Below are 22,644 nucleotides of genomic sequence, written 5' to 3' on the forward strand. Positions count from 1 at the left end.
CAAAGAGGACAAGACCCAGGAGTTGCAAATTTGGGGTTCCTACCCACAAGGAGAAGTAAAATCCAAATGCCAACATCACTGATAATGACTGGTTGACGATGCCCTTCCAAGTAAAGCATGATGCCAAGTTTGACGAGCAATTGTTCTTGGAGTGGCTACCCACGTCCTTCTCAATGAAAGAAGTCTCTAACTTCTGACAGTGGTAACTCTAGTGGCCCATCCTGTTTCCTAAAATGCAAGCAATTTATTAAGTTCTTCGAACTGCAGCATCAGGATTAGTTGCTATGCCCTTTAAAGAGAGAAATGATTTCTATTAACCGAGAAGCTACATGAACTGACATTTTTCCTTCAATTCAGGCAAACACTTGACTAACTCTAGGGCCATAGTGCCAGTCGTGCTGCTCTTAACACTTTAAAAGGAAAGCAGTGTTACCTGGATCCAACAGACATGGCTATTTCAGAAATGAAACAGAAAACTCAAATTCATGTGTGCAGCGTAGTGAGAAAGCAGAAGCTCTGTTTAATAAGGAAGTAGAAATCTGGAAGTAAAATTGTGCATTGCAAAAACAAGTCAAGAATGACCTGCTACACAAAGTTAGCAGGGATCAAGCATAGATGTCACTTAGGTGCTGGAGTGGAGGCCCTCTTAGGAGATCTTCACAGAGAGAACCTGACTTACCATATTGGATTGTCCCTGAATACTGCACAGGAGGGTTTGGGACAGGGGTAGAGGGATGATGTGGCATCCTAGGACTGGCCAGGGGTGCATGTTACTAAGAACTTGTCACCTCCACTTATGAACCCCAGTACAAGAGAAAGAAACAAGGAATAAGACCCTGGACCTGGAAGGCAATGACAGCGGAATAATGGACAGCTCGAAGGTGACGTCCTGCTTAGGACTTTGTCTCCAGTTAACTCCCAGGACTAGAGGGTCTCTTCAGGCCAGTGGCACTGGCCTCTTATGCTCTCTGAGGACCAGCTGATGGGGGGGGGGGGGGTATCTGGACTCCACTGCCACCCCAAGTGCTCAGCAAGACAGCCAGGAGGCTTTGAGGCTTGGGACTGCAGGCAGGATGGTGCTATGCTGGCTGATTGGAAAGCAACTGCACTAAATACCCCCACCAGAGGAGAGGAGCACCAGAAGCCAGACCGAGAAGGCAGACTCTGGCAGCCAGACAACTAAGCTCCCAGCATCATTAAAATGACCCCTGGGGTGGACCAGGGCCCAGAGATCGATGCAGCTGTGTTTATTTTATTTTTTACAGAGAGGGACATGTGCGGTACCCCTCTGCATAAGCTCTCATATAGCCCCTGGGACCCTATCATGTGGTGCCCAGCGCAAACTTGATTAGGGCCCGGGATCCCATCCCCTTTCCCTGATGTGAGGAGGACAGAGAGGAGAGGGGGAAGCACCGTCAGCCCTCCCTCCACCCACTGGCAGTGTGAGGCCTCCACTCCCCATGCCTGGGGCAAGCAGGATGTATAGCACAACATCCATGCCTTGTTCACATGGAGCAGGCAGAGAGAATGGAGATGCCAACTCTGCTGCTAGCAACCAGCAGAGCAGGCCAAGCGGGGAACCGGCCAAGGTCACGTGGGTCATTAAGGCTCCCTCCGCAGCTGGCCCCCTCTTCCCAACATCCCATGGGTGGGACCAGGGCACCCCTACCTCAAAAGAAGACACGCTCACGGCCCGAGTTGGGGCACACAGTGTATCAGCCCCCTTTCAGTGTTTAAATAAAAACGTACACTATCTCTCTTGGGTCATTTAATACATAACACCAGGATAACTTATTTAATGTTCAAAGCGCTATGAGATAGAGTATGGTGCTCTCCAGCTTGGGCGTCTGAAACCCTTGTGGTTGATCCTATGGCTGCATTCTGTGGCCTGAGGAAAGCAAAAGAAAGACTCTAACCCACATATTGGCCATTGCTTGCAATTCTTATGTGTTGTTAATACTTGCATTGGTAAACATTGCCATGCTTTTTTAGTATTGAATGCATTTGCAAATGGTTATTGAGTCAATTGGTTTCCACAGTGAATCCTATCAGATGCCTACGGTTAAGTCGATAGGCCTGTGATATATTGATATGGTGTCCTCTTTCCAAAGACAACAGACTTGACCTATTTGAAATGACACTCCTTTGTATTGTGATGTTGCGTCTGGTATAAGTAGGGGCATATGAACCATTAGGGGTGAAATTCAATGAGGGCATCGCCAAAGGTATAGATTTGTATTTTAATTAATAGTAATTAGTGGTGTTTATGGAAGAAGTGTACTTTTCCTTTTTGAAATTTTGAAAGAAAAAAAATTCTGACTGGCAATTTACTGAGTGTTGTTGCTATTATGGGTCAGAAAATAGAGATTACTTGGCCACACCACGTGCCCTGAGAAGGCCTTGGACTGCTCTGCTTCTCTACCCTAGGAGAGTCAAGTACTAAAATAGACTACCTGGTTTCCAGAATGCAGACTATTGTGGATCTATTACTTGTGAATGGCTCACATACATCACAACTAATAAACCAATTTCTTACACATACACACAAAAACAGTAGAAAATATTTTAAATATTTATCAATAAGCATAAAGAGTGGGTTAAGCAACAGAAATTAAATTGTACATTAAAGCAATAGCAACATACAAATACATCAGTCCCATACAAAGTGAACATGTGAATAAATATGCATTAAACAATTCAAATATCTTGCTTGCCCCAATATAATTCAATTAAGTCAGACATAAGTGTGACAGTTCTTTTTGGCTTCTGTCTTTTTCACAAAGTGGGTGATAAGAGTAAAAATGTCCCTAGTGGGGAACTGGTTCTGCTATTTGGGGGCAATCGACTTTGGCCAGTTCATGTGCTGCTCCCTCTAGCTGGTTGGAGTAGACTCCTTTTGATCCTGTCAACTTATGGGTCTCCCTAGAGTCATGCACTTCTGTATTGAAACATTTGAAGCACATTTCAAGGCTTTCATTGAGCAAGTGTGTAGAAGCATTTTATTTAATTTACAATTCCTCTAAAAAATTGCTGGAGGTGGAGCCTGCACATTCGCAGTGCCAAGAGCAGCTTCAATGGCGTCTTAAATTGGATTAAATCCTTTGACTTTTGTTGCGATGAGCAGGGTACGGTGTACTTTTATTAATCAAAAGATGAAAAACGCTGCGCATCTGAACCAAATTATGAACTACGTGGAACTTAAAGATAGCGCTGTTTGTTCCTTAGACAAATTGTTAAAGCAGCGGAGTTGTAGTGGTATTTGTGTACCACACGAGAGAACCATAACAGGAACTACGATTCCCATGCTCATCTGTTTTTCATGCGGTGGAAAGGTCCGCTGCTGCCGGGGAGGGAACGGTTGTGTGAGGGAAGGTTGAGACGCCGCTCAGTTGTGCATGCTGAGTGCGTGAAGCCTGCACGGTCGCGGTTAAGGAGAGGGCTGCACCGATACAGCTGTGCTGTATTTGTTCTTCAGAGAGGCCAGACGATTCCGACGCTCTGAAAGCTGGACATTTCACAGTCAATAAATGAATAGTAAAAGAAATACCGTGAAGTCAAGCAACACGCAGTTACAGTCTTCTAGTTCTAAATGCTTAGGCGACAGAGAAACAATAAGGGCGGAGTTACCAGAACACGTCACACTGCTTGAGGCGGCTACACATTTAAAGTCTTTTTTTATGATACCAGCAATCTCACAAACGAGTCTTACAAAGTCTGAACACGGTTTCCCCAACAGGGAATAAACGTGTCAAGCTATTTTTTTTTTTTGTTTATAACAGTTGCAGAACAGTTTTATGCTCGAACCAGTAATAAGGAATGCTTCTGTACTTGGAGTTCAAGAAAGGCCTGCCCTCGGCTCGAGGTGAAGGTTTCATTTCTTCGACTGTCTGGGTTGCAGATGTTTCATGGACAACAAGCGGGGTGCCCTCGTGCAGCTGTGTCGCTGCACCTACTCCGCGTTATGTTTTTCTTAGGTATGGCCTTTGAGACAGCACTGGCGGGATCGCAGCTCCGTGTGTATTATATAGTCTCCATTCCTAGACATGTTAAATTGTCATTCACACTTTATTTCCACCAACCACACCATAATGCATGGGGCTTTGGAGCAGTCCACCCGAAACACGTACTCCCCTCAGGGTGAATGACTGCATTTTTCTTGTGCACAGCCACCATAAATGTAGCTCCCTTCAGGGCCAGGGTTACCTTGACAATGTGTACTTTCTTTTTAGAAAACGTTTTTCTTTTTCAAACTTTAGCGAGGGCTCGATAGACCCCGAGGCACTTCTACCGGGTCATCTATGACGCATTTGATATGGGGGCGCATTTCAGCTAACAGGAGCCATCTTATCTTAACAGGAACTCTCCTATATATTACCACCAGGGCACTGCAAAACCGCACGTGAGCTGGCATCTTTATATACTTTATTCATAATAATGAACGAGAAAACCAGTTCAAAAAGTGTGCCTCCTCTGACAAAAACCCGCTTTGAAAACCCCACATACTGGCTTTACCAGTGTTTTTTTTGTATTTTACTTTACAGTTCAAACCACCGCACTCCTAAACGCAAAATCATATTTATATAATAAGATAACACAGGCGAAAGAGAACTTAACAAATTCCAATAAGGCTACACACTATTAAAGTTCCTTTTCAGAGCTGATGTTTTCCCTTCAAAAACAAAGTAAAAGGTATGAAACTTCCTCCAGAAACAAAATAGCATATCTGTATTCTATTCAGGATTCGAGTGCTTTCCCATAAATTAAAGCAACCAATGTAGCGAAAATGGGGTTATAAATTTAGAAAACACAAAAGGATGTTGGACGGAGTGCTGTAACTTTTCAAACCCTCACACCCAGTCACATACCTGGGTTGAATCCATTGTTCTTTTGCTCACACCACCCCTCCCATTTGAAACAAGACATATGCAAACCAGTCTTTACCCTGCTTCCCATGGGAACAGTTCAGCCCGAAGTGCCAGACCATTTCTTCCCTGGACTGGAAACAAGCATCCTGGGTCCGGTTTCAGGGTATCACCCCTCATCAGCCAAGCTTGCTTGAATCCTGTGGCACAGTGAGAAAGGGACTGATGTCTGGGCACATCCTGGCTACTTACTGTGACTTTAGTAACACAAAAGGATGATGGGTGGAGTACTGAAACTTTTCAAACACTCACCCCGAGTCACAGATCTGTGTTGAATCCATATTTCTTCGGGAGTGAGTGTTTGAAAAGTTTCAACACTCCATCTATCATTATATTTTGGGTGTTGCTATTTGGACCCTAAGTGGCCAGGGTATGTCCAGATGTGGGTCCCTTGCTCGCTCCAACACTGGATTCAAGCTAGCCTGCCTGATGAAGGGCGATACCCCCAAACCGGTCCCATAATGCTTATTTCCGGTCTAGGGAGGACCTGGCTTGGCAGTTCAGGCTAGACTGTTCCCATGGGGAGCAGGGTCAAGACTGACTTGCAAATAGCTGGGTCCAAATTGGGGCGTCTTGGTGAGCAAAATAACGATGGACTAAACTAAGATTTGTGACTGGGGGTGAGTGTTTGAAAAGTTTCCACACCCGCCATCATTTTATTTTGCGGTGTTGCTTTCAATTTAGAAAATCACTCCATACTCCAAGGAGTGCTGCTATGTCAAGGGGTGAACTTCTTTGGATGTGCATAATGGAGCGTTTTGTATTTAGGTCTACTAATTTACTTGTTTTTATTCTTAATGTTTTTGAGGTTCTAAGAACCTATTTTGATCTGGAGTTAGGATCGTTGATATGTCTGTGGTGGGAACTCCTTGGCTGTTCACTATGGAGTCATTTGTATATAATTTTGCTGCTATGAAGGTGGAGAACCTCCTTAGATATTTATTATGGAGTAATTTTGTCTTGAGTTCAGAATTGATTAACTTTGTTTCTATTTACTTTATCTATTATGACGTAATATTATGTTATTTTATGTACTGTATTGTTTTGATTTTGTGGACCTCTTTTGAGTTCCAAATCATGAATAAAGAATTGAATTGCCAAGCACCTACACTGCTATCAATGGGTGCCAAGTCAGGCAGCTTCCTGTTTTCAGCCAAAAGCAAAAAACTTGCTTAAATCTGAGTATTACTTTTCGCCTTACAGACCAGGCATGTAAATTTCAGTTTGCCCAGTCACAGACGAAAACCAAGCCCGACTAAAAGCTAATGCCCTATATTCGGCGGACATCTGTGAGACTGAATGATTGAATGGCTGAGTGATGAAGTTATTAAAGCTCTGAGAAGCAGGCTCCCGCTACTGTCTCTTCTGTGACTGGAAAGGAGTAGCCACAAATGAAAGTGGTTTCTGACAGATTCGCGGAAGAGTGTCATAGCTGGTCGCTTTACCACGAGTGCGTCAGAGAGGAGAAAGCAGTGGCGAGCTCATGACTGGCACACGACGCCACGGCCACGTTTAAAGCCACACAGAAAACGTACACCCTTCCCCTGCTGACAAGGTTGAAGACAGTCTGGAAGCAGAGCCTGCCAAGCATTCAGAAGGAATGGCAGGGGGGAATAGGAAAGGTATGCAGAACATGCTGGTACTATATTCGCACACTGAGCCACAGAACATATTTAGAGCTGGCGCCAATAGAGGTTGTTTACAAAAGGAAAATATAAATCACATATTTTCCTCAATATATACAATCCCAGGTCTAGCGCCTCACACTGCTTCCCAAGCCGCCGCTAGCCGGCAACCCCCTACACTATCTACGGGATACCTGGAGGAAAATACACAGTGAAATAACAGTCAGTATGAGGTGAGCAAAAAGTTATATCGGCTCAACCAATCACACTACAGGATTAATACATCATCACCTCAACACCTTCTATTGAATGAATAATAATTAGTCCCCTTTGACCTAATGTCATTGGATATGATAGTAAAAATCAGCTCAATACAAAATAATGACATACTCATAAGATGAACAGACCAGACCTACTGAATACAGCCAGGAAGAACCTTGTGTTCATATTACTAACTAAACATTTTTATAAATCAGAAATATTTCTTACAATAGTCATTAACAAGCCAAAGTTATGTATGTATGTGATTATTTTTGAATAGCCTTTAATTCTGCATCCCACGTCCCCGATTCTTCATTTGTCACCTTTATATATTTATTAAACCTGTATCTCCACACAGAGTGCAATTTGAACGTCGACAAGTGCCTTTGCAGCTAGCCGTGCGAATACCATATACTATACTTGCTTGTCTTCGTCTCTACCCTCGGTTCTCTGTTTCACCTATGACCACTTCTTCTATAGCACTTCCTTCAGAGAGAGCCTCTAAAGACGGTACTCCTTTGTAAAGGGGAACGAGCTGTCAGTATTTCCTGCTGCGGCGCTACACACTTCTCGACAGCCAGTGATTTAGCACGCTTCCCTCATCTGCTAACTCACCCCCCACCAGCACTCCGCTACCACGTGTCAGGCGTGCATTTGTTTCCAGAGAGTGATTTAGTAACGCTGCCCAGCTACGGGAACATTCCCACAACCAGTTATTTGTCATTCAACACCACACAGCAGTGCTCAAAGATGCAGCGCTCCCAGCCACAGCACTTTACAGAATGAAGAGAGGGGGGCTGGCATGGCACGATGAAGGGGAGTCTCCCCTTTCAGTCCTTCCAACAACCTCTAGCGGTTCTATTCTATTAATCTATTCAGGAACTTTTTAATGCGTTTACCTGCCATCTATCAGCTCTCCATTCCAGCCGTCCACATCTGCACTTACTGTGAGCGCAGGCTTATTGAGTGCAGTTACACTGAGTGCAGTATGATTCTACTGGTACTTCAATTTCACGCGCCTAAAAGCTTTCACACTAGGCGATCACTAGTTTGTTATCACCGTCCTTTCTACTTGCTTGAAAACACTCCTCATTACTCTTGTGGCGAATAAAGCGCATGCCCAGGCCCCTTCTCGACTCACTTCTGATATCTTTATGCCGCTCACACACCTTAATCAATTCTGGCTACATTATGCAACAACTTCGTTTCTCAGCCCCGAGGCCACTCGTCTGTAAAATAATTTAAACGCTTTTGAAAAATGTTACGTAAACCCTTTCAGCCATGACTCTTCTGTCATTCAGTTACACTCCTCTTGTTTAGTAAAACAGGATAAAGAAGACGTCCACCTCAAACAATTTCCCCCTATTCTATTCTCACTTTTCACTTCCTCTCATAAATGACAAAGAATCCAATTTGAATGTAAGAACACTGCCATACACAGGGATATTTTGCCTCCTAGTGGCGGGGACAATGAACTACTTCGACAATAGTTAAAATCGAGCGGCTGGTACCACCTCCATCTCCACATATGTGACATTCCGAACAGCTACCTCCTTGGTAAAAGGAGTCAGCCGATAGCTGAGGGGTTAGTAGGAAGGCATAATTTTTAAAATTTATTTCTGATTTGTATAAAGCGCAACTCAACGGAGGTGGTGTTAGCACCCTGCACATCAGAACAGCAAGGATGATTATTTATGTGATTCTGTCAAGGCAGACAGACATCTAATAATTAAGCCCAGATGTCAACAGATCGAGCAGAATTTTGGCGGGTCGAAAGTGCTCGCAAAAACTAAATATGTCTTTAAATTCTGTATTTACTTTGTCACATTTGCTGCTCTTCAAAAGCAGAGGACAAATGTCAAGCTATGTTTTCAGACACATTTCTGCCTATTTTTTAACATGGTGATTGGTGTTTACAAACACCTCTCATTTTGCAGTCAGGGAAAGAAAAGTAAAGAGAATTATGTGACAAGCCTGCCAGAATGTCATTTTCTGTAAAGCAATAAAATGTAAATGTCTGTAAATGAACTGTACACTTTCAGCAGTTAGAGAAGCAAAACAAAATAATAATAAAGCATGTTTTTTGAAATTATGAACTGTGATGGCAACAATGACTTCAAAACAACCATAACAAATGAAGACACTTGGTGCTGCCAAATTATTTGTTGTACATTTTTTTAGGGTGCATATATCTTATTGGTAATATATTTTTAGATACAATTATGTTTCTTTTGCAATGATAAATCGTACCACTTGCCTCCCTATCAATGTTCTTGGAAATTCCATGTATAAGTTGAATGACCCAGATGCAAGGATCATTCCTTGAGTGACCCCGAACAAGACAGATGAGGTTAGAGGCAGCATTGCCCACTCTAACCCACTGAGCATCAGCCAATGCCCTCACCATTGAAGCACATGCAAGACTCAAGGAATGAGATGAGGTTATTGGTAGTTAATCATAATGGGTGTTATGTATAAATAAGAGGAGACAAACATCATTATCTAGTATGCACTGAGTGCTATCTCGGATTTTCCAGTTTGTGGTTTTAGTGCTACATCCTTTGGCGAGCTAGACAAGTATGAGGCCAACAGCCTGACTTGATCAATGCGGATGACAACTTAGTCAGCGACATATGTTTTTATAAGTTACCTAAACCATATTAGATGAGTCACAGGATAACAGCTAGGAAGTTATTTGGGATCAACTGAGAGGTTCTTCAAAAGGGGACTGATCCAGACAGTTTTAAGTGAGCCAGGGAAGATGATCTCTTTGAAAGATGTAATTATTAGTCAACTCTTAGAGTTTACTAAATAGGTGAAATGTGTTTTTAACTGAAATATCGGAATGACATCCACATGAAAAAAGTTACACTTGATTCCTTTGATGAACGTATTCAACTGTTCTTCAAACGGCGGTGTTAACTTGGACCATGTAGTGTTAAAAAAAAGTGGCACAGAGATTATGTCCTGTAGACTATCTGAAGAGCAGATGGAGTTCATAATTTGGTTAATTTTGTTCAAAAAGTAGTTAAGAAATCTGGTACATTTGTCTTGTATTGAATATGTATTTGTGCCCGAGGGCATTTTCAGTAGCATATCAAAATATGAATTAATTCTTTGGGCCGAACTAAGGAGTTGTTAATCTGGGGTTGAAGAGGTCTGGCTATAGTAGCGATAATGTCATCACAGAGGCACTTCTATGCAATTTCTTCCACCAGGCTTTTTCCCATTTTCAAAATGTGGGAGATTCCATAGTAATGCAGACCGAGAAAGCAAGAAGAAAATCTACTTAGAGCAGCCAAGAACCAGCCTCCAATGGTTGAAAGATAAGTGTTTCAGATACCCACCTCAACCCGATCTCAGGCAAATGAAATTAAATAATTAACTGAACATGTGTGTGGGTTGACATTCTTCACTAATGTCTTGGGCAGAATATAAGCCATTTAACGTTAGTGGAGGAGGATTTCCTGCCAGCCACCAGGATCTACTACTTCTCCAAGAAGAGTCTTAGATGTGCAAAGGACAGCTTTGGGAACATACATTTAATTATAGACTGTCAATCCAGCGTGCTGCCCAATTCTTTCCAGCTTGGATTGAATCTCTAGCTCTGCTGCAAACCCTGTCATGCACATAAGCCACCTGCCAGAAACCAGAGTACTGCATCCCTTTCACAAGCCTAGGCCAGATCTAAATCTCACTACAAGATGGTGGTTAGCTGCAGAAATTTTTGGTCTCAATGACACTTATATTTGTGAATATCTGCTGTGAGCCTCATTAGACACTTACATGGACTGTTCAAGAATTCAACTCCTACAAGTTGCATGTGACAGGTGAGAACGACTCTCCCATTTCTGCACCAACATCTCTTCTGTAAGAAATGTTATTATTCTTTCAGGTGGGCAACTACACATTTCACGGAATAATCACAAGCCTCATCAGGGTAAATCCTTAAAGTCACCATATCAATACAAGTTCAACCTCCTGACAGCTATGGCAGAGCAGACAGGGTTAACTTAGGGCAATGTGTAAAGTATTTATGCAGCACAGAAACAATAATAAAGTACAAATGCCAAACAATAAAAGTCCTAAACTGAATTAGAAAACCGAGTACAATGTATTAAATAAAATGAGAAAATTCCAATAAAGGAAAGCAGAGATCATATTTTTTTAAATGTTAAGTAGAATTAGCACCAAAAAAGACTAGGCACCAACGATAGTCTGTGGACACGGTAGACCAGGACATAGGTGCAATTTCGTGCTGACTGCAATGGAGAGCGGGTCGGATAAACTACCTTTCAATTCCCAGTCAACCAGAGAAGTACACTTCTAAAGGCTCCAGGACCTTAGAAGAGACACTTAGAGACGTATAGGGTGTCAAGACAGAGGTCAACAGCAGTGTCCAGTCTAGGTTCAGTTGTCATTGATCAGCTGAGCAGTTGCAGAAAAGGCCTTTTTTAGCTCGTTGTAACCCTGTAGTTTGAACGGGAGGCCAGCCTTAAGATCCTTGGAGTCATTTTCTTTGTCTTAGGTGCAAGAGGGTGCAAATCCAGTTCTTCAGGGCTCCTCTCAGGCCACAGGCAGCAGGCCCAGTCCTCTTCTGATCTTCCGCAGGTCCAGAAAGTGGTCTGAAGTCGGTGCCTTGAAGCAGCACATTTATAGCTGCACCAACAAGTTGGGGAGGTGATTCCTGGGCACTCCCTAACCAACTGAGTAAAGGTGACCATGGCCAACCCTACCCACTTTTTCAATAGTTACTGTTTACCTTACTACAAAGAGGCCAAAAATGCTATCTCTCAGGACATTTTCAAGACGGTGAAAGCATTTCGCCCCACTAAACTTCGGAGCTGGGGGTGTGGGGGAGTGTAAATCAACAGCGTCCTCTCACACCTAACATCAAAATCAAATTTGAAACAGGTACTGCACCTACAATAAACCTAGAGACAGAAATATGGTAGAGCAACAGCAAGTTCCTTCAAGAACCAGACTGAGGATCCACAATAATAGTCTTGGCATTCTATTCTCTCCCTTTCAATTCAACAGACCTGTCAAGCAGGATCTGACAGTGTGGTGTCACAGGATGCCTTCAGCCAACCTGGTCATTTTGGTGTTCACCAAACCAGTACGTAGCCTTGTTTAGAAGGTAGTACATTCAGCCATCTAAAACCCAGCAACAGTCATATGCAATGATGACTTTACAAATTAAACAATTGCCCTGAATAAGAAAGCCGATAGTCCCCAGAAACCGGAAATAAGTGCAGTATCCTAAGAAGATCATTGAAATGACCCATGTTTTGAGCCTTTGCATCACCATGTTTAGCCATGAGAACAGAGGATGACGCTGCTTGCAATTCACCAGTTCTGTTACCTAATTAGGCAGGTTGAGGGTAAATATGCCAACTGAACTTGTATTTATAATGAATGTTGCAGAGGTTGCATAGCATTTCTTTAAGATGCAAGATTCTGTAGCACTGAGAAGCATGAAAGTGAATCCAATTTTAAGCCGATTCTGTACTCGATATAATGCAATTACTCAAATTTAATGGAAGATCTTCCATATAAAACAGATTAAAATATCAGTATGTAGAATGTCATGATTCAAACCACGTATCATTTAATTTATAACCTCCATAGGGATCCTGCATGTAATGATACAGTAGTCTCCTGAGGTGTGTTGTGCCGAACAACAAAATAAATCTGTTAATTATAACAATGTCAATTTGTTAATTTATAAAGGGAGTATTTTATTCAGACAGCTTTTTTCTAACACATTTGAACAATGTTATTTAGAAGGTCACAGGGGATAGCACAAACAAGAAGTAGACTGAAGAAAACACAAATAAGTTATATGTATCAGTTACCCTGCAATGTACAGGCACAAAAGTAACTCAATATACCATCAGCCTCACAAGTGGTACATGTGGGTGCACGGTCAAACATGAAGCTTGATACAAGTAAACTAGAGAGGAGTTGTCGTCAGTGGGAAGACTTCGCTGGTAACATATACAGGTTAAATACAAACCAGGCCTAATTGAATGCCAAAAGGAAAGGCACTAACTTTAGAGTATGAATGCTGTCGAGTGCGTCTCTGACAGATGCGTTGTTCATGTGTAAATATAAAGGTGTTGTCTTTTCCTCTGCAGAGAAAATCATTAAGGGGAAAAAGGTACAAAGAGACCCACGAATTTGGATGGGGGAGACACGGAGACTGACAGCTAGAGGTCGCTACCCTAGGAAATGTGGGGTAGCAATATTTATACACTCAGGTCACGGATTGACCTGGATGGCAGGTATGCTTTTTTCCAGTACACTCAACAACAGCAAACCACTTTTTCTTCCTCCGGAATTGGCCGATTGCTGAATTTGGTAATATATGGATTATTATAAGGGCGATTGGAATGTAGCTATCAACCCTTATGAGAGTGATCGAGAACATCTGACAGATGGAACAACAGTAATAGGGACATACTATATTATATCATGGGCAGTGGTTTACTGGACATATGGTACTTACTGCACCCACGTGAAAAAAAACTTCACCTTTCTCTCCTGTTCACATAGCACATTTTCTCGCAAGGATTATCTTACTCACGGGTTCATTATTTCTTACCTAGAACACTGATTTACTGGTGGGAGAGATGTCTGACCCAACTAGGTTTCGATCTCAGCAATCTCTCTCCATCATCAAGCATAAGTCACATACAGGCCTCTAAATACAGAGCATCAAGTGCTCAACATTACTTAGCACTACAAGCACCCTCTTTGAATGTACACTCAAACACACCCGTTTCTATTCGCTTCTGCCATTTTACTTACACTCTCAAGCCCGATATTTCTGTAGTGAACCACTAATGCCATCTTACTCTACTCCTACCACCAGTGGCCAGCAGTGACCCACAGTCCTGAAAACGGTTCTCATAGAACCTCTGGAAGGAATGCTTAATGTTTTAAACCTTCACATCTCCAGTCTCAAATACCAAAATGCCATGATACTATACAGATTACAGCAGTAAAATAACTGTCACCACAAGCAGGAGCAAGCAAACTGCATGAACACCTAAGATTATTCTCCATGTTAACAACCATACTCACTTTCAGAATAACAGCAAGAACAAACAACCAGGCAACGCTTCCTTCAATTGACCAGTGGGCCATCAAAGCTGCAGAAATCCGAGTACAAACGCCCAAACTCCCACTACTGAGATGCTTTATGGGCAACGGACTTACTACAATTGGAACCTGAAGTGATCTGAATAATATTGCTAAATTCAATGTAAATCTCCTAGAATCTTAATGCATAGAAGTGTCGCAATGTACAAGAGCCAACCAAATGCAATACAAGAAATCCAATGCCTTCTAAAGAAATTGCCTGACATCATCTAACGGGGTAGTTAAGGAAGCCTGTGCAGTATATAGCTGCCATGTTATTTGTGTTGCATGTGCTCATAGGTATTCCTGAATTACAGCAGTCTGTAACAGCAGGAAGATGGCTGCGCATCACTCAAGAGACAGAATTGAGATCCGATATGAGAGAGACCGCTGGGTTAATTATTGCCTGACGCCTAGAGGGAGGCTATTTGGGATTTCAAAATATTTACACATCTAACTGGTATATGTCAGAGGGCAGCGCTCAGTATATGAGTGCCAGGAAGAGAGTTAACGAGGAGTTTAGTGAGAGGTGTGAAAAATGGGAGTAAGCAGTGATTGTTATCGAAAATGTCATGGACTGTTCTGAAGAAGGCAATATGTCTGCTTTTTATATACTGCATGCATACAATTTACATATGCAACCAGTCAAAACACGCCTGCCCACCAAGCACCCAGTGTGCGTCAAGGAGCACAAGGAGATGCGGATCAGTGGTCTTCAGATGGATGTGCACTAGGGATCTCTAGCTACAGCTGGGCAAGCCAGGAATTCATGACAGCCAAGCAAGAGGTTAGCTCTAAGAGCAAAATCAGGGGGTGTGCCATAAAAAAAGTGAACCCTGCAACAAAACATGTTGTACTCACAGTAATTACATTACAAAGTTGAGCTAAATAAACTTCAAACAAAATCATGCAGCAACTCTTTGGAAAGAAAAAATATTTATTTTATAAGCATTTGTGTTACAATATCCTCGACACTGGTGAGGGTATACAGGTAACCAAATAAAGCAGAGCTCACAGAATATAAGGAATTCCAAACTGCCAACTGCTGAAAATACATTACCACTGTGTATATCTTAGTTGTAATCCAATACAATACAATAAAGGATTTGTAAAGCACACGGCTGCCTCCAAGGAAGAGTCCTGGCGCTAGCAGCACCGCCACGCACAAAAAAATAAGGTGCCACCAGAGTGCCTAGATATCAAACAGGTAAGTCTTCAGGAGTTTCCGAAAGACCTGTTCACATGGTGAACAAGCATTTGCCATGCAATAGGTCTCACATTTTCTTGAGTTAGAGCTATTGGCATTGTAAATTCGGAACTGGACGTTTCTTGCCACATAAATTGGTCAACCAGGTCTCATAATTTCGCCTTTTCCTACCATGTTTTGGTGGTCACTGACAGCTACTGACATCAGAAACGTCTGAACAGAAATTGGAAAATAAGGCTGGAAAAATATTTTCTTTTTATTTTAAAAGTATGAAAAGTCTTGCAAGAGTTAATGAAGTTGACAATAGCAGAGCAGCCTGAGGAGATTTATGGCCCCAATAAAGAAGATAAGCAATGGCCAGTGTGTGATGTCCTGAGTGCTGGCAGGGAGGCGCCAAAGCAAACTTCAAATCATTGCGTCTAGGTTTAGCTACATTCTACCAGAAAGGGCATATTGTGTCTTTTTTTGTAAAGTAAGCTTATTTTAGGAGCCAGACGTAAAGGAGGAGGGCACTAGAATAAAGCAAAAATAAAATGTCAGCGACAAAGGAGGATGTGAAAGGAACGAATGCTGGAATAAAACAGGCAGCTACCAGCCTAAAACACCCACAATGAAAAGGAAGCAACAAAGAAATAACAAAAAAAGTCTGTTACAGCAACAGATAAAGAAACCAAAGTGGAATAATACAGTAGCTGGCCACTGCTCTGAAACCGAAAAAGGAGAGAGAAAAAAGCAGAACTGACCACTAGCGACCATGAATTATTAAAGGACACTGCAACCAACAAAAGAAATAATTTTAAGCCATAAGAAGTATACTAAAAGTATACACGAGGTCCGACGCTTAACACTCGACCTAAAAACGGAGCTAAGAAGGCAAGGAATTCCAGAGTTTGGCAGTCAAGTAAGAAAATGAGCGACCGTCTCTTCTAGCACAGCAGACCCTAGGTGCAAGAAGAAGTTTTTGACCACTGGACCGAAGTGACCTCTCCTGACAATAAGGCAACAGTCGCTTCCTTAAGTAGTCTGCTGTTGTTCACAGACTCTAAAGGCAAAGGTGAGAACTTTAAATTTGATACGACTGAAAATAGGTAGCCAGTGAAGACTCCGTAAAGAAGCTGTAACCGAGATGCAGGCAGGAATCTTCACGATCAACTGAGCAGCCGCACTCTGAATAACGATGATGTAGATACTGCAGTAGGCCCAACTACAGGCTGTTCACATAATCTAATTTCGATATCACCAAAACATGAATTACAGTTTTGTGGCAGTCCTCTGGAATCAGATGGATCAATTTCCTGTCCATTTTCAGCATGAGGAAACAGCTGGCAGACACTGCTTTTAGGTGGGGTTCAAACGATAGATTGGAATCAAATTTGACACCTAAGTTACTTATCACTGAAGCAGGATGGGGGCTGGGGCTAGTTCAGATGGCCACCAACTGCAAGCATCAGGATGATGAACAGTCCCAAAAAAAACAACCTCGGTTTTATCTGAGTTTAATTTGAGGCAGTTCACACTCATCCAATCACAGACTGTCCACAGGCAGTCTTGAAACATAGCCAGTGGGCCCAACTTCTTTTTCTGGTCTGGAATGAGAGCATCAACTACGTATCATATGTATAGAAAATAATGCTTACGCGCCATGCCTCCACTAGTTTGGCCAAGGGAGCAAGATGCAGATTAAAAAGGGTGGACCTCAAGGCTGAGCCCTGAGGAACCCTACAGGCAAGAGGTTTGGCTGAGGATGTGAAAGGAGGAGGAATAAAACGTGAGAACAGTCCTCCAGGTTTCTAGATTTCAGTCATCTCAATGCTGTACCTTGGATACCCACTTCCCAGAATCTGTCCAAAAGGACAGAATGGGAGACTATATCGAAGGCCACAGACAGATCAAGAAGGACAACTATGGCCACCGAGTCCTGGTCAAGATTGACCCTAATGAAGTCAGTGACCTTCAAAAGAGCGGATTCCGTGCTATAACCCACACGGAAGCCCGAATGGGTGTCATGGAGTAAGTTGTTACTCTACAAAATGGTTGAAATTTGGCTATTAATCCTTTTTTTTCAGCATTTTAATGGCAGCGGGAAGCAGGGAAATAGGGTGAAAGTTGGTAAGGACCTGTGGGTCTGTGTTGGCTTTCTTCAAAAGTAGGAAAAACATTCCCTGCTTCCAACTCTAAGGCACCATAGCTGCTTCCAGCGAGGCATTTATTAATTTAAGCAAGATGGGGGTGATTAAAAGTGAAGCCAGATTCAAACTATCTGGAGGACATGGATCTGTTGGAGACCAATATTTGCAGCTAGCCAAGGAAGTGGACACATCCGAAAGCATGAGAGAAGCAAACTTGTCCAGCAAGGGACCTGAGTGAGGAGTTTTGTCGGCCATCGGGCCCGACACCCTGTGCACATGACATTTATCATAAATTATTAAATTTACTTTTAAAGAAGAAATCTGAAAGTTCCGCACACAATGTAGAAAATGGAATCCAAATATTTTGCAGAGCAAAAGGAGTGCACAACCTTGAAAAGTTCACAAGGTTTATTGACTACTGTAGTGATGGAAGCCAATATAAATTCTTTACGTGCTTTGCGCACTGCACAGATTGTTTAGCGCTGTTTTGTACATGGCCTTTGCGGCCGGATCATAAGATTTCCTCTACCTGCGAGTGAGTCTGAAAACCATGGGGCAGATGGCGTAGTTCTCTGCTGGGACACAACTCTCATTGGAGCAAAGGGACTCTGGGCAAGTTAATACATACTGCCCCAAGAAGTTCTAGCAGGTTGCCCTGAAGTGTCTCTGAAAATAGGAAATATGACAATTGCTTTCAGGGCCTATAACGTTTCTGAAGCGGGGCGGCAAATTCATATAGCAGGCCCAAACAAGACTAAAACAGTGATCTGACCAAGTTACTTTGAAGGTTGGATTCATCTGGATATTCAAAGAATGTGAGAAAATCAAATCATAGGTGTGTCCTGCAGCATTTGAGTGAAAAAAGGAAAGCTGGCCAATGAGATCCGACAGAAGGTTAAGTGAATCAGACTTACAATTAGGGGTCTCTGTACTAGGAGCCCTGATAGCATAAGTGATGGATTAAGGAAGATAGTAAAACAAAGACCCTTAATGGCCTCCTAACTGGGAGGCTTGGATACAGAACACTGATATAAGTCTCTGTGAAAAATCGCCATTCCCCTCCCTGCAAACAGCAAAACATGTTTTGTGGAGCCTTCACTACTTTGCATGCAGATATTTTCATTTCAGCATATGGAATGCTAAAATAAAAAATAGAACTCTAAGAATGTAAGTATTTTCGTTAAAAGTCAGGAGTGGCTAAGGTGTCAAATAACATGCATCCACTTGGCAGCTATGTCACAACTGGTGAAAGGCCTTAAGGTGTATCTTAAATATATAGTGTTGTTATCAATGATGTAATTTCAGATGTCACCAATGAGGTTATCAATGTCATAGAATGTGTTATGAATGATGTAATATGTAGGGTCATAAGCAGTGAATGGTGGTAAGCAAGTTAAAGTTACTTCAGTTAATTATACCTGGTGGATTTCAGTGTTTTGTTTTTTTTAGTTTCAAATGTTTCACCTAACTAGAACGTCACTGTAGCCTTTGTTTTTTTAGTGAAGTACTAGACGTAACAATTTAATAGGGTGTGTCATTTTAACTAAGGCAGACCCACTGGCTTTGTCAAATGGTCTGTACACTAAAATACAAAAATCAGGCCTAATTGCTTTATCAGGGGGTCAACACATCAACATTTGCAAAGCAGACCCATTTACTTTGTCAAAAAATCACCACAAATATTTACTAGTAACCATAAGCTAATGTATTCCTTAAAAATAAGCACATGGTAATACTCAATAGTAACGAGAATAGTCACAAAAATATTTTTTAAATAAAGTATTTTTATTCAAAATAACAATAAACATGTGTTGAGTCTTTTTTTTAACCCCTTCTATGCATCGGACGGCCGAGAGCCGTCCGACGCTGCAGTGTTCATGTGCATCGGACGGCTCCCAGATGTCCATGCACATGGCATGGGAAATCCATCTGGTGCGGGCACCAGAGGGATTTCCTTTGGATATTTTTAGCCTTGGTTGCTGGGGAAGAGCTTCCGCAACAACCAAGGCTAAAAGTATCCCCAGCATGAAAATTAAAGTAAAATGATAGGCTTATTTGCTTTCATTTTCTTTGGTGCTCAGGTGCATATCTCTGCCCCCTGAGTATTGATTTCAACAGGAGAGGTAATGTTGGGAATGGGAGAATCTCCCCTTTCCAAAGGAATCTTTCCCTAGCCTAGTGGATCCCTGCTTGGGGATCGCCTCAGGATGGCAATGCCCTCCTGGATACTAAGTCATCAGGGAGGGGGGAGCAGGCCCTTTGACAAGGGCTTCTGCGCCCCCCTTAATTTCCTTTAATAATACAGTTTTTCTATCCCCGGGTGGCAGATGGGAGCAATAACCTCTATCACCCCCCCCTTGGGGGTGGGAGGGACACAACAGAAAGCGCACTAGCTACCAGAGGCTTCTCTTTATATTCAGGAAAGGGTAGGTGCTTCCCAGAATAGGCAAAGCATTGCTCCACCCACCCTTAAACACAGGCACAGCCTTTCTGCCCCTCCCCCTAATGGGGAGTAGATGGGGGTTATCCCCAATCTGCCCCACCAACCTTTTGGGAGGGAGGCTGCCAAGAACAAGCACAGCAATGCCCCCACCCACCCGCAAACACAGGCCCAGATTTTTTGCCCCCCCCCCCAGGGTAGGGGCAAAAAGCCACTAGACACCAGGGATTCTTTTAATACTAAAGAGGGGCGGGGGCTGCTCACCATGGGCATGGCTATGCCCCCACCCCAAATAATTATGGACAGTGTTTCTGCCCCCCTGGGGGCAGATGGAGGTAATTACCCTCAATCAACCCCTGGGGGAGTGTGGGGCAGACAGCCCTCTAGACGCCAGGGAATAAAAAAAAAAAAAGAAATAGAGGCGTGGGAGCTGCCCACCACCATGGGCATGGTTATGCCCCCACCCAACTGAAGGGGGCAATAACCTTTCTGATCACTCCCCTGTGGACTAAAGCATTTCATCCCAAAAGCAAGCAAGAGAACAGGTAATTATTTTGGGTGTAGATTTTACTTATAGGCCAGGAGAACTTGGCTAACTCCCAATATCTTCCCACTTGCAATAGGGAGCGGCTGCACTTTCTGGACTGGGTACGCTGCCACCTAAAAAAAACCTTGCAGATTCAGACACTTCTGAAAACTAAACAGCTGGGGAGTCCACGGTGGAGTGCTTCACATGCACCCCCCACCATTTTCTTACCCACAATGCCCTGCTAAACCTCCAACTTTCAATCACACATTTTCCCTATGTGACTGCGATGGAAGTTCCGGAATCCGCAGGAATCCACAAAATTCCTACCACCCAGCATTGCCGCATCCGTACTGATAAAAACTATACCCTACTTGTGTGGGTGACCAAAGCAGTGTCAGCCTAAAAACATATGAAAAAAACCCTGTCCTTTTAGACCCGCTTTGGTTCTTCCTCAATTTCTACAAGTTTTTGGCCCTTATCTTATTTGGCCCACCTACACAAATGAGGTATCACTTTTATCGAGAGACAGAGAGGAACCCTGGGTGGTAGGAAATTTGTGGCTCCCCTCAGATTCCAGAACATTCCATCACAGAAATGTGAGGAAAATGTTTTTTTAGACAAAATTTTGAGGTTTGCAAGGGATTCTGGGTAACCCCATCCTGGATTCCCCTGGGTGTCTAGTTTTCAAAAGAATGTACAGGCTTACTTGGTTTCCCTAGATGCTGGCTGAGCTAGAGCTCAAAATCCACAGCTAGGCACTTTGCAAAAAAAGAAAAAGTCTGTTTTGGGTGGAAAATCGTGATGTGTCTACGTTGCATTTTTGGGCCGTTTCCTGTTGCGGGCACTAGGACTACCCACACAAGTGAGGTATCATTTTTATTGGGGGACTTGTGGGAATTGCTGAGTGGAAGGAAGTTTGTGGCTCCCCTCGGATTCTAGAACTTTCCATTGCAGAAGTGTGAGGTAAATGTGCTTTAGACAACTTTTGAGGTTTGCAAGGGATTCTTGGTAACAGAACCTGGTGAAAGCCACACAAGTCACCTCATCCTGGATTCCCCTAGGTGTCTAGTTTTCAACAAGCACTGGCATAGCCAACAGGTCTCGCCTTTGGGATCTTGTAAGTGTTCAACCAGGCGGCACATTTTCTTTGGAGGTTTTATATAGTGCGAACTCGACCCAAAGGTGTTGGAGAAATTTACATGAGCACCAGTTATATTACACAAGGACACATTAATTTTTTTGGGACAGGGAGATTAAGTGATTTGTCCAGAATCACATGATGTTGAGCCGACGCCAAGACTCGAACCTGGTTCCCAAGCTTCAAAGTCGGCAGCTCTGGCCGCTTCACCACATCCTCTCACATTATCCTAGAATACTTACTGGTAGTGATTGATAGAGATGCACAGCTGCGTAAAGTGGACCGTACTTTTTCTTTACACTCGTTGGACCCTTTAAACTAAATGGATCTTGATATATTAGAGTGAAAACTGAAAATATTCTTAATAGATTAACTGATATATATTAAAGTATTCCCCTATATACCATAACATACATATCAAATCAGCAAGTACACTGCTTTGTTTAATGCACATGTAAGAATCTGCTTTAATGAACTGTTAAGGTCAAACAAAAAGACAGCATTAAAAAACAGAGGAACGACCATACCACCTAATCTGAAAAACACTTATCATTTGTGTGCATGTAAAAGTTAGTGTTGAATGGAACTGGCGTGGGGCATAATCTACCTTTAGCATGACATCGAAACGGCTTTTGGAACTATTGGGTACGCCTTTCTGAACATGTATATAACTGCATATATGGCCACAAATACTGTTGTGAGCATCACGCTGATGAACAGTCTTAACACGATTTGCTGTCACAAATTTAATTGATACTTTGGGCAGGACAGCCAGTCATTAGGTATGCATGCGGAACTGTCTTTTCAACCAGGTTACATGGCGATGTGTTCACTGTGCTCCAGCCCGAAAGCTCAAATAGCCGCTGCTGCCTGGCATGGAAGGCTGCCCCCACAGGAGATCAAGTTCTGCTGATTCCCCTGTGCAGTCGGGTGTGCCTCATCGACCCTCGCAACAGACTCCTGACGCCCATCAGCATCATATTTCTGCCCTTATCTGGATCACTGCACCTCAATGGAGAAGGGCACTGGCTGTAAACTAAGGGACTCTTTTTGCCTTTATCAATGCTCCTGGTTCCTGAATGCTGTTGTAAAATCAGGTTGTTGCATCAAAACTACTTCTACGTCACAAAGTGACCGGCTCAGGCCGCCATCTAGGGTGAGGCGCGATTTTAAAACTTACAATGACTATAAATAAAAATATTTTTCTTATTCTCGATCCGCATTCCTCTTAATTGGCCATGGAACAG

The 22,644-nt window shown here is 42.8% G+C and overlaps 1 protein-coding gene across 3 annotated transcripts in view; it reads right to left on the bottom strand.

The window, feature by feature from the left end:
* The window catches only part of HMG20A (high mobility group 20A), a 216,973-nt gene that overhangs the window by 149,050 nt on the left and 45,279 nt on the right, over nt 1-22,644 (bottom strand). The window lies entirely within an intron of this gene.

The sequence above is a fragment of the Pleurodeles waltl genome, chromosome 3_1 (genome assembly GCF_031143425.1).
Source record: "Pleurodeles waltl isolate 20211129_DDA chromosome 3_1, aPleWal1.hap1.20221129, whole genome shotgun sequence".
Lineage (NCBI taxonomy): Eukaryota > Metazoa > Chordata > Amphibia > Caudata > Salamandridae > Pleurodeles > Pleurodeles waltl.